Source organism: Barbus barbus, assembly GCF_936440315.1.
Source record: "Barbus barbus genome assembly, chromosome: 30".
Lineage (NCBI taxonomy): Eukaryota > Metazoa > Chordata > Actinopteri > Cypriniformes > Cyprinidae > Barbus > Barbus barbus.
In genome coordinates this window covers 10,060,582-10,075,006 of record NC_136758.1, presented here as the reverse complement: position 1 = coordinate 10,075,006, position 14,425 = coordinate 10,060,582, and the positions used below count along the sequence as shown (strand labels likewise).

General features: G+C 37.9%; 1 protein-coding gene across 3 annotated transcripts in view; it reads left to right on the top strand.

The window, feature by feature from the left end:
• LOC306850555 (protein Daple-like) overlaps positions 1–14,425 on the top strand; it is a 62,377-nt gene that overhangs the window by 15,683 nt on the left and 32,269 nt on the right. The gene's annotated exons all lie outside the window — the stretch shown is intronic.

Below are 14,425 nucleotides of genomic sequence, written 5' to 3'. Positions count from 1 at the left end.
ACCAGATTTGCCCTAGTTTTATCAAGGAATTGAGAATGTATAATAATCCGTTCGGACTGTAGGTTGTGGTTCACAGTCCCAGTGTCACACTTTCTGCTCTCCCCAATTAGATTGTCTCTAAAATGAATTGGTGTTTGCTAACCCGAAAGCATCCCACCACAGAGATCAGGGCTACAGACAGTGGAAACAATGGACCTCTGGGGGAGGGGTAGTATGCTGGTTCCTCCCTGCCTATTGTCTGGAGAGCAAGTCGTTGTGAGCATGAGCTTCTGTAAGGCGACTCTTCTCAGAGCTGGAACATGATCTGTGGCCTTGCCGGGCCCCTGATCTGCCCAGGGCCCTTGCCTAATGAACCGCAGTGGACCGCAACAACGCATAACATCATGTTAGAACATCCATCCAAAGCTGGTTTGTTTTAGAATTTGAATCTAATTGGTTCATTTGAAAATATTTCTCACAGTTCTGGCTGAAATTTTGTCTTAGACAGTGACGTGCCAACTGTTTTAGTTTCTGAATTAGGTTTGAGGGCTGCCCCCTTGACCTGCTCTTTTTAGCCAGCCTATCTTTTTAGTTTGATAGTTCCCCACTGGTCTGTAAGTGGTTGCATTCCTCAGGTCCATATGCAATATTGTAAAAGCAAAACCCCCTCTTCACTATTGCTACATGTACAATCTTCACGGTTTGATTCAGTTCGCTGCCATAGCTGTCTTAAAGGATGTGGTTAAGACTCATTTGTAGAATTTGTGAATAACCCTCACGCAAGCCCTGTAAATGAGGATAGCTGTGTGTTGAATTGGCGTTCAACACACTTGTGGGTTTTTAGAGGTTTCACCATGGCTCTGAAAGAAGGGAGGTGTCTCTTTGAGTTAGCCTGCTAGCTCTTTGTTCTACTGTTTGCTTGCGTACAGTAGAGATGACATGGCCATTCCCAGAGGTGTACAGTTTCCCTTTTGCCATATGCATGTGCAGCCCTAGAGGCATCTTTGCCTCTCACTGTTTAATTTCTGCATGATATGCTTCACTTCAGTATTTCTCTGACACACATGAACATACTCTCTCTTGTTCATTACCTTTATAAGGCATGTGTGTTTGTCGATGAACACAGGAAACCCCCTCCAGAGACCGGCTGCTGTGGGAAACCCAAAAACAAAGCCTCCTGGACGGCTTTAAAGCTTCTTTTATTCTCATAACCTCTCCATCCCATATTCTCTGCCTCTCTTTCTCATCTCTGCCAGCACTGAACAGTTACAAGATACAAAGTACACAAAAAGTGACTTGTTCATTTACTTGCCCAAAGATTTCCAAGCTAGTAGAGAGGAAAATTTGCTACAGCAGACTTTGGCACAGGCACAGCTTGTTTGTGGAATTTCCTGGAAGTTGTAATTATGATGAGTTATTTTCTTTTTCACTTGCATTTTTAGTGCTAATGCAACAAAATTAAGAGCAAAGGAGACATATTACACTGTGTTCTGACCAGGTATGATGCAACAAGATTCTGGCAACAAGCAGTTTGTTTGTCCACATTCAATGCAAAAATGGGGAATGATGCAATTGCAGTTTACCGCCAGTCAAAATATATACCTTCTGTTTGCAGTTTCTTAACTTGCAATGCTTAACAATTAAGTGTACACATTGTACTTTGAATTTCATCACCTCCATGATGCTTCGCTACACAGCATGCTATTAATGGTTTTCCTAGTGCAACTAGAGTGTTGTCGCAGTCATGGCAGGGCAAACCCCTGATTAACATGGAAGATATATATTAGGACATGATGTTAGGTGTGTAATTGACACTTAATCTGTGTATGTTATCATTCATGTGCCACCTCAGAGAATTATGGGAAATGTAGGTGTTTGACAAACTAGCTAAATAAGTAGTATTTTCTTCTGGATATTCCTCATCAACAGTAAACAAAGTTAATCATTATTACAAGACAACAACCCTAAGTTTTGCACCCTACTTTTTTGTTGGCGTTATACTTTATGCATCATCATCCTGTAGTTGTTTATGGACATAGTGCTCATTTTATATGATGCTTTTTTTTGCGTATATGAGGTCATGGCTGAGCCTGTATTGTTTTAGGGCAGATTTTTGTTTCTGTGTCTGTATTGTTGTTCCTTGTTTTTGCTCCAGATAACTCCAGACTGAAGGTTTCTCTATTTATTAGCTGCCATATGGAGCAGTTCTAGCCTTCCATGTGTCTTTGATGGACATCTGTTGCTTCCAAATGTGACACATGTAGCAAACATCGCCTCCGTAGGCCTCTGGTCAAAGATCAAGCTGTCTTTAAAAGGTAATGATTGAATCCCCTGTAACCAAGATCCTTTTGGGCAAGCCAATAAGTCTCTTTCTCCTCCGCTGGGGTGTATTGTTAGTCTAGGCTGCTTGGAGACAGAGATCCCAGCATCTGAACATCTACTCAGATTTGATCCAGCTGCTGTGGTGGTCACTCTACCTCTCTGGAATGGGACAGAAGTGGGGGGAGGTTCCACTAGGCTGCTTTTATTTAATGGAGAATTGGGGGCAAGAGGGAGGTAGTGTGGCACTCTAGGTCAATTAGAGTTGCCAGGGAGTCTGGAATGCCCCTCTCTCTCCCTTCTGTCCCTGCTGTTGCCCTCAGAGTCAATAGGAAGTGAAAGCTTGTGTCCACACCAGAGCCTGTAGAAATGAGGTTTTCCATTCTGAAGTTCTGTTTTCTTGGGTTTAAAAAGTTACCTACCTGAATACAGTATGCGTTATGCTTTGCTGTTCTTTGTGATCTTACAGTGCTTTGTGGAGGTATCACAAAGACTGTGAGATTTCAGGATAACAGGAAGTGGCTATATGACTTCTGACTGATGTGTCACATGGCAGCAGTGCTCACCTGGACTCTTTGTGTACAGTTTGCTCACTTGTTAGCTGCTGATATTAATGCTCCTCTGTTTGGACACTAGTTGATGTCTTGGTCTTTATGTGGTTTCCAGCTTTTATGACTCCCCCACATTCTTCCAATAGAAGGCTGAATAGGGACTCAAATTGCACATCCTACATCAGAAACAATGTGACTGGAACAGCCATATTGTGTGTTGGGGGAAAAAGAACCAAAGGTTCAGTTCTAAACACGAAGAACAACAGAATTCCATCGAAATGTCCTTCAAAGGGATACACAAAATACTGGTTATTGGGCAGTGTTCAAATAAAAATGAAACACTGCAAACTAAAAATGAGTTATTTTTAATGCTTCAAGTTGGCATATACTGAATGAAAATATGGATATTAAAGATATTGCAATTTTCTAAATATTACATTTACGTGATCAGATTATTAGTGTTTTGAAAAATAAAAAAATGAAATAAATTCTGTTTTTGTAGATGATTGTTATACACTGAAAAAAGTGTTTCATTGGATCAAAGTAAAAATGTTGCGTCAACTGGTTACATCTAATTACTTTACTTTTTATCAAATTTAAATTTTTACTTTGAAAAGAATTAACTATCCATTGCTTAGCCAAAGCAAAAAGTATCTTTGAATCAAATAAAGTTTAATGAAATCTCAAATTATACTTTGTCTTAATGTTCTCTCTTTGTATTAACTTAATTATTTTACTTTACATCTAACCAAACAGGGGTAGACAATAAGGGAAATTTGAGGGCCAGTGTCTTTTGAAGTTCACTGGCCCAACTATCAAAACCACTGCCCCAGGTCAACGCGTCGGGTATTGATCCCAATAATCACGAAAAAGAACAGTTTGCTTGAACAACATGAATAACTTTTTTTTTTTTAAGGTAGGTTTAGTGCAAAGTGCAGCAAAACTGTGCAAAAACATGAAACAAGTGCAAATAAACCTATTGCATAGGATTCATTCTCCGTAGTCACACAGCAATTCATTATATTATGTTCATACCATAGGTTTCATACACGTTAACTTTTCTCTAACTTACTTGTCTGCATATGTGGGCATTGATCTGCAGAGGTCACAGTAAACCTCTTTTTTTTCTTGATCGTACTCCAGCCAATTCCAGCGGTCTCGCCACTGGGGCTGAAAATTTCTCTGCCTTTTCTTTTCATATTCCCTTTCGCTTTCCCTCAATTCCTCTGGTGATTTTCTCTTCCTTGCCTTCTCTTTTTTACCTGGCGTTTGGCCGGGTGATGGGGGTTTCAGAAACATGTAGCCTAGCTTAATAGTAGCTATAGGTAGGTGCTGAGCAGCAGTGTGCAGTTTGCGCGCGTAACCGCGGGAGCGAGCAAGGCGGTGCAGACAGAGCGCATAAACACGCTGTGTCTGTAAGGCTGTCGGGATCACGTAACGTGTTAGCGGTGGTTACCGAGACGATTTAAGACGCGGCCGAGGTGGAAGAAGAGTGCGGTTGCGCGTGCACTCAGCTTAGAGGGAACATTGCGTGGGAGCCCTGTATTTAAGGTAGCCTGTCGGGCAGGGCAGTGATACATTTTGGTAGCCCGACTGGAAAACACAATAGCCCCGGGAATTCGGGCTAGCGATTTTGCGAGCCCTGGACACACTGGATACAATGTAAATTCACCATAAGAATCAGTTATGATTTCGAAGAGAAAATGCAATCTTTCCATGAACAGTCAATCAGAACTGACTACACAATCAAACCTTTAGAATTCTTCTGAAGTTAAAACAAGTTTGGCCCAAAAACTGGTTTAAAATGGGCAGTGTAAAACCAAACACTTTTAATAAAACGCCTACCAAATTAGCCAATGGTAGAAAGAAAAAAAAAATCGTCTTTTCACCTTCATGAAATAGTTTACCCAAAAATGAAACTTCTCTCATAATTGTCATAAGATGTCTCTGAACCAAATTTAAAGTTAAATACTTTAATAGCTTAAGGATGAGTAAACCACATAAGAATTTTCATTTTTGGGTAAACTATTTAACTAACCCTAGATGATAAAACAACTTAACCAAGATAAAACAAATCAGGTTTAGTAAACAGTAGTACAGTTAACTTTGTATAAAAGGCTTTATACAGTCCAACATCTTCAAAGAAATTTACCATCAGCAGAACATTGTAGCTGGGTCAAAGGAAACAAATTTACTCCTGCAGGTTTGAAGAGAGGTTCTGCACCCTTCGGCTCATCTGCTTACTCTCTATGTCCATGATTATTTTTTGAAAGGCCTCAAAGGTATATTTGAGTCCTTCAGGATATTTTAGGTTCAGTGCATAAATGAGTCCAAACATCATGGCACAGGCACATGCAACAGAGGGCTACTCATTTAGTACTTCCACAGTCAATAACAATGGAAATGTGCATGACTAAGAGCATCACTTTCACGGATCACAAAAAAAGCCATGGTGGTCTTTTCAAATTCTCTCTCCGCATCCTCCCTCTGGTCAGCCTAAAAACATACAAGAACAGAGAGTAATTGAGGGACTGTGGAAGAAAACAAAAAAAAAACACACCCCTTCATCTGAAAATTGATTACAAAATTTAGTTAACTGTCCTACTATGGAGGTCAATGTAGAGCCCAAACGTCTGTTGCAAACTTTCATTAAAATATCTTCATTTGTGTTCAGCGTAAAAAAAAAAATTGTACGGTTTATTACAAGAGTAGAGTAAGTGATGACAATTTTTGGGTGAAGATGTACTTTTACACTCTCTTTGGCTTTGAAATATATATTATAATATATTATTATATATATATATATAATATATTATTTTGTGTTCTGTGGAAGAAAGTCACACAGGCTGATGTGTAAATGATAACACAATTACTTGAACTAATTTAAAGCGATATGTCACTACCAAATCAAAATTTCCCCACGTTTTACTCACCCTCAAGGCTTGAGAAGACCTTTAAGACCACAGAGCCGTATCGAGCAGTTCTTTGATCGATGGATGCACTATTTGAAGCTTCAAAAAGTCAACAATTCACTCCCATTCTACCGCTTGGAAGTAAAATGATACGTAGGATTATAACTTTGCCTGTATTGTTCTTCAAGAATATAACCATATTCAGTTAGAATGTCTTGAGGGCGAGTAAAACATGGGGAAATGTTGATTTGGTAGTGAAATATAACTTTAAGGCAAACATGGTTGGAGAAAATTTCAGTAGTTTGCATTGTCTACATTACCTGGTATGCTTTGATCAGATAGCTTGCATCTTCACCAAGGTACATGATCAGGCTCTTCAGCAGGCACTCTCTTCTGATGTCTATGTCCAGACTCTACAAGATGTTCAAGATGTATTGTTTTTATTAGACCAAAACACTACTAAATTGAGTGCCACAAGCAATTTTGTTCGCATGCAACCAATACCTGATCCATAACTTTAATAGTGTCCTTAGTTTTTTCACGGAGGACTCCACCTTTGCTCCTAATAACCTGGAGAAGCTGAGAGCTCTGTCTGTCCAAAGAGGCCATAAATCTCGATGGTAAAGGTAAGGTCGTGATGCGCAAAAATTCTGCATTAATCTGTAAGAGAGAGAAACAGAAAATAGACTTCTGAAAAAAAATACTGTAAAAAGACAAAGAGAAATAACAAAACTGGCTCACATAAAAGTAAACAGACGACTTCTTTACCGGGTATGATGGTTGACGCGATACGTTAAAATAAGTGTTTAGGCACGTCACTAAAGATGTGTTTGGGCCTTCATGTAAAGCTAACGTTATGTGTTAACATTAATCATAAATGAGAGACCATACAAGTAAGCAGAGTGAATACCTTGCGAACGCGAGCTTCATAATAAATCAATAAAAATCATAATAATAAAGCTTCATAACAACGTTAAGTCCATACAAAGCGTCTGAAGCGTGCATGTACTTTATACAGTATCGCACTCCAGCATACCCGAAACAGTCTTTATACTACGTTTCAATATCAAGCCATCTCACCTCAAGCAGTTTACTTGTATTATTATTATTTTATTTCCACTCGGTTTAACATCGTGATGAGGGAAACTTGTAAACCTTCTAGCCGAGTTAGCGCCGTCAAACTAGTAATACTAAACTATGTTCAAACTATGTAAAACAACAGTACAACATAATATTTTATGAAATCATACATGTATAATGTTAATAATACGCCCAAACGTATGTTTAAAATTACTTACCAATTTTCTTGATTCCCGTTTTTCCATGCCGAGTTCAGAAGTCACGTGACAATGGGAACCAATATTTTTAATTTAGTTTACAGAAATGTATTTACTTTACACTAACAAGACTTACTTTTAATTTAAATCAACCAAACTTTTTACATAACACTGATGGCTAGACAGAATGTTTTGAGTTAGATCAAGTATAACAACTTCTTTAGAGTAATGACATGCCTTGTGCACTTTTTTCAGTGTACATCTTATTGTGAATGATTCATCCATGAATATTCATTTTTTGACCTTGTGATGAAATGACGTAAATTGATCTTCTGGCAAAAATTCTTTCTGGCGATGTATCTGTCGAAAACAATCTGTAATATCATAACCGATATGATACCATATTGTGTATCATATATCTCATACAGTGTAGTTGTTGCTTAGGTTTAAAACATTTTTGCATCAGTATATTTATGTCTGTACTCAGTATTTTTGGAGCTTTTTAAAACATGGCATTCTGACAATATAAAGAACTGTCAAGATTCTAATATTGCCTGCTGTGTTTTGACAGGAACTATGGATTGGGCTTATTTTAAGTCTGGCTAACGTGGGTGTTTGTTCATGCACAAAACTGTAGTCAGCGTGTGGTTTACTCCACACTAGAGTGAATATAGAACACTGGTCCACTGAGTAGAGACCGAAATGGAGCCACAATTTTGGTGAAATTGACCTTCACTTTCAATAACACAAACAGGCATAAATAGACATAGACACTTTGTATATTAGCATGTTCACCACAGCCCTGGGTGAACATGTGGCATGACCTGGTCTGGTGAATTAGATATTGATCATTTGTGGGCTTCTACATTGCATATTAATTGAAGAGCCCTCAGGCACAACTGCAATATGGGTCACTGTAACATAGAAGATCTCATCTGAAAAAAGGGAAGTGGTGTATGGCCAAGTATGGTGACCCATACTCAAAATTTGTGCTCTGCATTTAACCTATCCAAGTGTACACACAGTAGTGAACATACATCCGGAGCAGTGGGCAGCCAATGCTGCGGCGCTCAGGGAGCAGTTGGGGGTTCGGTGCCTTGCTCAAGGGTGTCACCTCAGTCGTGGTATTGAGGGTGGAGAGAGTGTTGGTTATCACTCCCCCTCCCACCTACAATCCCTGCCAATACCTGAGACTCGAACCCACAACCTTCAGGTTACAAGTCCAACTCTCTATCCATTAGGCCACGACTGCCCCTTAAGAAGAGAACCACCATGACCATTGATCAGCCCCTATTTGGGAACAGTATAGCCTACTTGTGGCAATTGTTACTATGCGTTTGTCTCACTTTTCTCCAGTGTAAGATTAGAAAATTAAACTCACTTTTTCCCAGTTGCAAAGACAATTAACAATTCCGATATTATCACTACCTATAGAAATAAAATAAAAAAAAGTTGGCAGTCAAATCTAACAAATTATTTTCAGTATTATCACATGTATAAAAATTATATCAATTCTTTTTTTTTAAATATCACGTTTATCGCTACTACTAGTTTTCATATAAAATAACACACAAATCAAATGTAAACAAATAAAAATAAAACTCAATGTAAATTTCTTTTAATTAAAAAAAAAATGCAAATATGCAATTATTATTGAATGGTTGCACTGTTATGCTGCAAAATGCAGGATTTGTTCAGATTTTCGAAATAGATAAAACTGATTTTCAATCTGAAAACAAGTTCATGCTTTAGTGAAATAAACCTTCTGTGTAAGTTTGTTTATTGACCAGTAGCAGGGACCGTCTCTAAGATTCTCTGGTTTCTTGTGTGGAGTACTCTTGTGTTTCCTCATTCCTGTATCTGTGCTGGCCGTAGTCTCAGAATGGAACACAATAGCACTGAATACTCCTGTTACTCATTTCTATTCATCTGAGCTTGGCCTATTCTAGTCATGTTTGTATTGCGATAAACATGAACGGTCATTTTGCTCTGAATTTATACCATCAATCCAAATATTTACTTGAATTTCTAATCCAAAATAACATGCTCACAGTCTGAGACCAATTTGGTTTCTGATATTGTCTAATTCGGCAGATGAGAATCTGTTAATGAAGCTTGATGTTTTTGGAGGCACTAGGAGCTTTGCTGCTCCACAGAAGTCAGTAGGGGAAGCATTCTTGGCAGTAATGTGTCGATGCCAGAGCTCCATCACTGCTGTGCTATTGATTATTACTACTGGAGAGCAGTCCCGTTGCTGTCTCCCCCCACCCCCACAGCCCTTTTCTCCCTCCATCCTTTCATCTCAGATGAAGAGTCCCAGATTTCATGGACCGAGTCCTTTAAGAATTGCACTAAATGTCAAATATTTTTGATAATTACTCTAAAATATACACAACCGTTCAGATGTTTTTTTTCCCCATGTGCTCAGCGAGCCAACTTTTATTTTAACAAAAAATACAAGAGAAATTCTAATACTGGGATATTATTATTTAAAACAACGGTTTTCTGTGTTAATAAATCATAATTTTCAGCATCATTACACCTGCCTTCAGTGTCACATGATCCTTCAGAAATCATTCTATTATGCTGAGGCTTAACGTGTCTCATCACAGAATAGAATAGAGTAGAATAGAATAGAAAGTTAAAAACAGCAGCATTTATTTTAAATAGATTTTTTTATAACAATATAAAAGTCTTGACTGTCATTTTTGATCAATTTAATGCATTTTTGCTGAATAAAATTAGCAGTTTCTTTAAAAAAAATCTTACTGACTCCAATCCTTTGTACAGTAGTGCATAACATAACTTAAAGGAGTAGTGAAAATGAAAAAATGTATTTTTCAAAAATGAAAAATACCCCATGATTTACTCACCCTCAAGCCATCCTATGTGTATATGATTTTCTTCCTTCAAACTAATACAGTCGGAGTTACATTAAAAAAATGACCTGGCTCTTCCAGTCTTTATAATGGCAGTGAATGGGGGTTGAGGTTTTGAAGCACTTAAAAATGCATCCATCCATCATAAAATTACTCCACATGGCTCCGGGGGTTAACAAAGGCCTTCTGAAGTGAATCGCTGCATTTGTGCAAGAAAATATCCATATTTAAAACTTTATAAACCATAATCTCTATCTAACTGTTGTATGCGCGTTCATGAGAGAATGTCCAACGGATAACGTAGAACGTAGGCCTAGCCTATATTTATTTTTCTGTAAAATAACATGCACTGATGAAACATGGACAATAAGAGCAAGAACATTTATTAAGAAAGTAAATGAGGTTAATTTTGTTTTCATGTTGTTTAGATTGATTTGAGTGAAAAACATTCTGAATGCCGCTCCCAGTATATAGATAATGATCGTGTGTTGACCGCTCTGGCCTGTAATGCTGAACCCAGCAGGGTTTGGGCAGATACCAGTGTGTACCTCAGTGAAAACAGGCCCAGAGCCAAAGATCTCCTGTCCTACTTTACCGTTCAGGCATTGTTCCACACAGTAACAGAGGAAATGACCTCAGGAAAGTTTCTATGAAACTTTCCAATTATTCTGACCAGTTGCACAATGACTTCATGAGACACATGCCAAACCACCATTTCTTGTGGCGTAATAAAGCATGAAGGTGCTGAGGTTGTCTTTTTTGTCCTGATTTTACAGTGGAAAATGTCGCTTGAATACTGAGTGAGGTTTAGGAGGTTGGCAAAACCAACACTCCCATATTTCCTCAGTATGAAATCAAAATTGGCTTTTTGCTTTGCGTTTTCTCCATTTTAGAGGAGAATGTGTGAGTCTTTTAACAAACGCCTAGTTGGCATTGTGATATGGCATTGGTATAAGATACATGCCCATCAATAATTTACTTCAGGCAAGGTAGTTTTCGGTAATGGTGCAATTGCAGGCCCAGGCCGGTGTTGTCTTGTTATTATCTGCTATGATGAAAAGTTATCTTTGTGATGACATTACATTTCACACAACAGTTCTTCCCTGTTTTGTTGTGTGCATTTGCAGTAGTTTCTATAGTCGTAATGCATCTGAAATGGTGTAAGCCCCTTAAGTTCCCTAAGCCCGTCTCTGTCAGAAAAGAAGCGTTAACTGATCCTTCTTAATTTTTTTCCATCCTCAGCTGTTAGTTGAAACCAGATATTAACGCTGCCAAGAAAGCCTCCTCGTCTTGCATATGACTCAAATCTAGTAATTAGCCTGCTTGAATTTAGCAGCGCAGAAATGATCAGGTTAACTGGCAATTAAAGATTGAGGTGTTTATGGGGAGAACGCTTAACATGACACTACTGTACACACCCCGTCGCAGTGCAGCTGTCGAATCAAACACCGTGAAGAGAATTTTTCCCCCTCTCAGTTTGAAACATGCTCCTTTATGTAATTATACACACCAGACTGGCTGTCAGTCAGAAACACTTAGGTTTCTTCCCAGAGTGCTTTGCTTGTTCCATTGTGCATAGTTATCTCAGAAGTGGTCTTGCATCAGTGGCCATGAAAAAGCAGGACAAGTCTACTCAAGTGGATTTTAAGGTTTGTCTTGCGTTTAGTGAAAAGAAATAAACATTAGGGTTTTTTACATGTTGATATGCAATGTAACAGCGATGATGTAACAGCGATGTATAAATTCATTGCAATATAATAGACTTGGACTAGAGTGAATTTCTGAAATGAGTAGTTCACCAAAAAGGAAAACTCTTACACAAATATTATTACAAATCTGTGTGACTTTATTTCTTTTGTATACATTAAAAAGCGAAGTTTAGCAGAATGTTGATGCTGCGCATTTCCAAACAATGTTACTCTATGGTGTACATGGCTCTTGAACTCTTTAAAGGACAAAGTAAATTCTAAAAATAGTCAATATGTTTACAGGTGCATCACTTTTACTGTTGTTCAGTGTATTTCCACAGCAAAATTCATTTCAATCCTTTTCAAGTTGATTTGATAATCAGGAATTTGATCTGGAGTTTCATGAGAGGGCAAAAGATTTCCACAGGAAGATTTTGCTCTGGGTAAAAGGTGGTCTTGAACAGAAAGTTGAAAGTGATTTCTGTGTGATAATATACAAAAGATTACTTTTGCCCACAAAATTTTGCTGAAAGTAGATGACAAAATTTAGCGAATATGACCACACTTTAAGGATGATATGTTGGTACTAGGGATGCACCGAATATATTATGTTTTAAAAGAAGTCTCTTCTGCTCGGCAAGGCTACATTTATTTGTACAGTAAAAAGTACATGCCTGATTCAACAAAACTCAAGTTTAAGTTAAATTGTCCTTTGTTGGTATGATGTATGATAGAATGTAAAAAAAAAATTTAAATTGTTGTTTTGTAATTGATTTTTTTTATTTGAAAAGCAGGACAAAACAGTAAAAAGCACATTTATGCAATAGTGAAAAAAATGGCAAAATAGGTCTACATGGGGGGGGGGGGGGATGTGAAAAACTGTGTTCCGTATTCGGCCTTTAGCTCTGTGTTTCATTTTGTTTGTCTCCGGCTTCAGCCAAGAATTTTAATTTCGGTGCATCCCTAGTTGGTACAATATTGTTTTTGTTCAACATTAGACATTTTTGTAATATGTTAGTATCGTTTGATGTTGGAAATATTTATTGTCCAGTATTTGATATTTAATTGTACATGTACGTTATTTTATATTACCTTTGCCATCACCATCTAAACCTTAAAAAATTATTAGTTCATATTAATATTAATATTGACATATTAAGACTAATAATTTAATATTGCCAATGACTGTAACATTTGAATAACTCATCATATTTCTTGTTCATTTAAACAACAAAATTTTACAGAATTTTAATATTGGTCAGTTATCAGCTTTAAAAATAATGAATCATTTATATTGGCAAAATTTTATATCAGTGCAGACTAGCTAATGATCATTTAAAGTCTGAATTTAAGTCATTATTCTCTGAAGATCCCTCCATCATAGTTTGCAAATATAATTTCTGCTTGCATAGGCCTATATTTAAATGAATCAAGAATAGGGTTTGTTCCAATTATGATGTCCATAATATAAAAAGATACAAGTTCTCTTGTCATGTATCTCATAACAGTTCAAAGAATTTGTCAGCCAGTTAACCTGTTTATCACTAGAAAATATTCAAATTGATGTATTGAAAGTCCTGGCTGCAGCGCTCTACATACTTATGGACAAAGTCGAATATAAAAGAGAGTTTTGGGTTCGTTACTTTTGAAGTATTCTCAGTGTTTGTGAATGAGCATGTTTGAGAAGACAGCAGTAAAGAAAGGAATGCTCGCAGGCCTCTGTTTTGACAAAGGCAGTGTGGTCTGGCCCCGGCCTCAGCTGGGCTGGCTCTGTTATACTGGATGAGGGTCGTGTCTCCGTTGGTCTCTGCACACAAAGACCTCCCCTGGGAGTCACTCCTCTGAGAAGGAGATGGAGTTGTCAGCAGGGGGTCCAGGATTGATGATGTCAAATGGGATAGCACATTTTCTCATTAGCTGTGTAGCCGTGCATTTGGGTGAGCGTGTGTGTCCGTTTGCTTACAGCATTGCTTCAGTTTGTTGTACCTGGGGTTGTGCAGAACTACATATTTTGCAGATTGAGTAGTTGGGCTGCCTGTCTAATCAGGCCTGTATAATCAGGCTGGTTTAGGCAAGATTTTTTTTCCGTTCAAAAACAGCCAGAAGAACCACAAAGGAAAAAATCTACATGTGTTTTTAAAACTTGGACTATTTTTTTGTCATTATGGAATAGTAGGAAAATGTGTGTAATATACAAGTAATGTAATGTGTAAAATAAAATGTAATTTTTTTTTATGTGGAAAAAAAGCTTATATACATATATGGATTCCCCTCATGATCTGTGGGAAAGCTTTCAGAAATGATTCTGAGAGATAGTTTCTTGTCAGTTGCACAGAAACAATAAATCAGGTATGTAATTCTATCAGTGATTTCAGTGTTCTCATCTAAGTGTGTTTTGGAATGAAGGGTTTGGTCAATTGGACCTGTTTGGTCTTGTCCTTTGTGTACTTTGCTGAGCTTAGTTACCCTGGAGGCCATTGTGCCTGAAGTCAAGTCCATTTTCTACATGGGGATATATGCAGTCCTGCATATCTAGACAGTTATGCCCTCAATTCTGGATGGCACTTTTTTCTTTTGAATTGTTGTTTTTTTTTTTTTTTTTTTTTTTTAAATACAGCTCATATTTTGCCCGTATGCTGGAATTTGATGTTCCCCACCCAAGACATGCCTTGTCTAGGACCGCTAATGTTTCCCTTTTCCAGTTTGATTTCCTGCCTGTCTGTTTGTAAGGAGTTTCCTGTTCCCACGTTACCAGTGACCCTGTTTTAGGTCCTCGCCCCAAATATTGACACCCATCCATCTCCTGGGCTGGCTGCCATC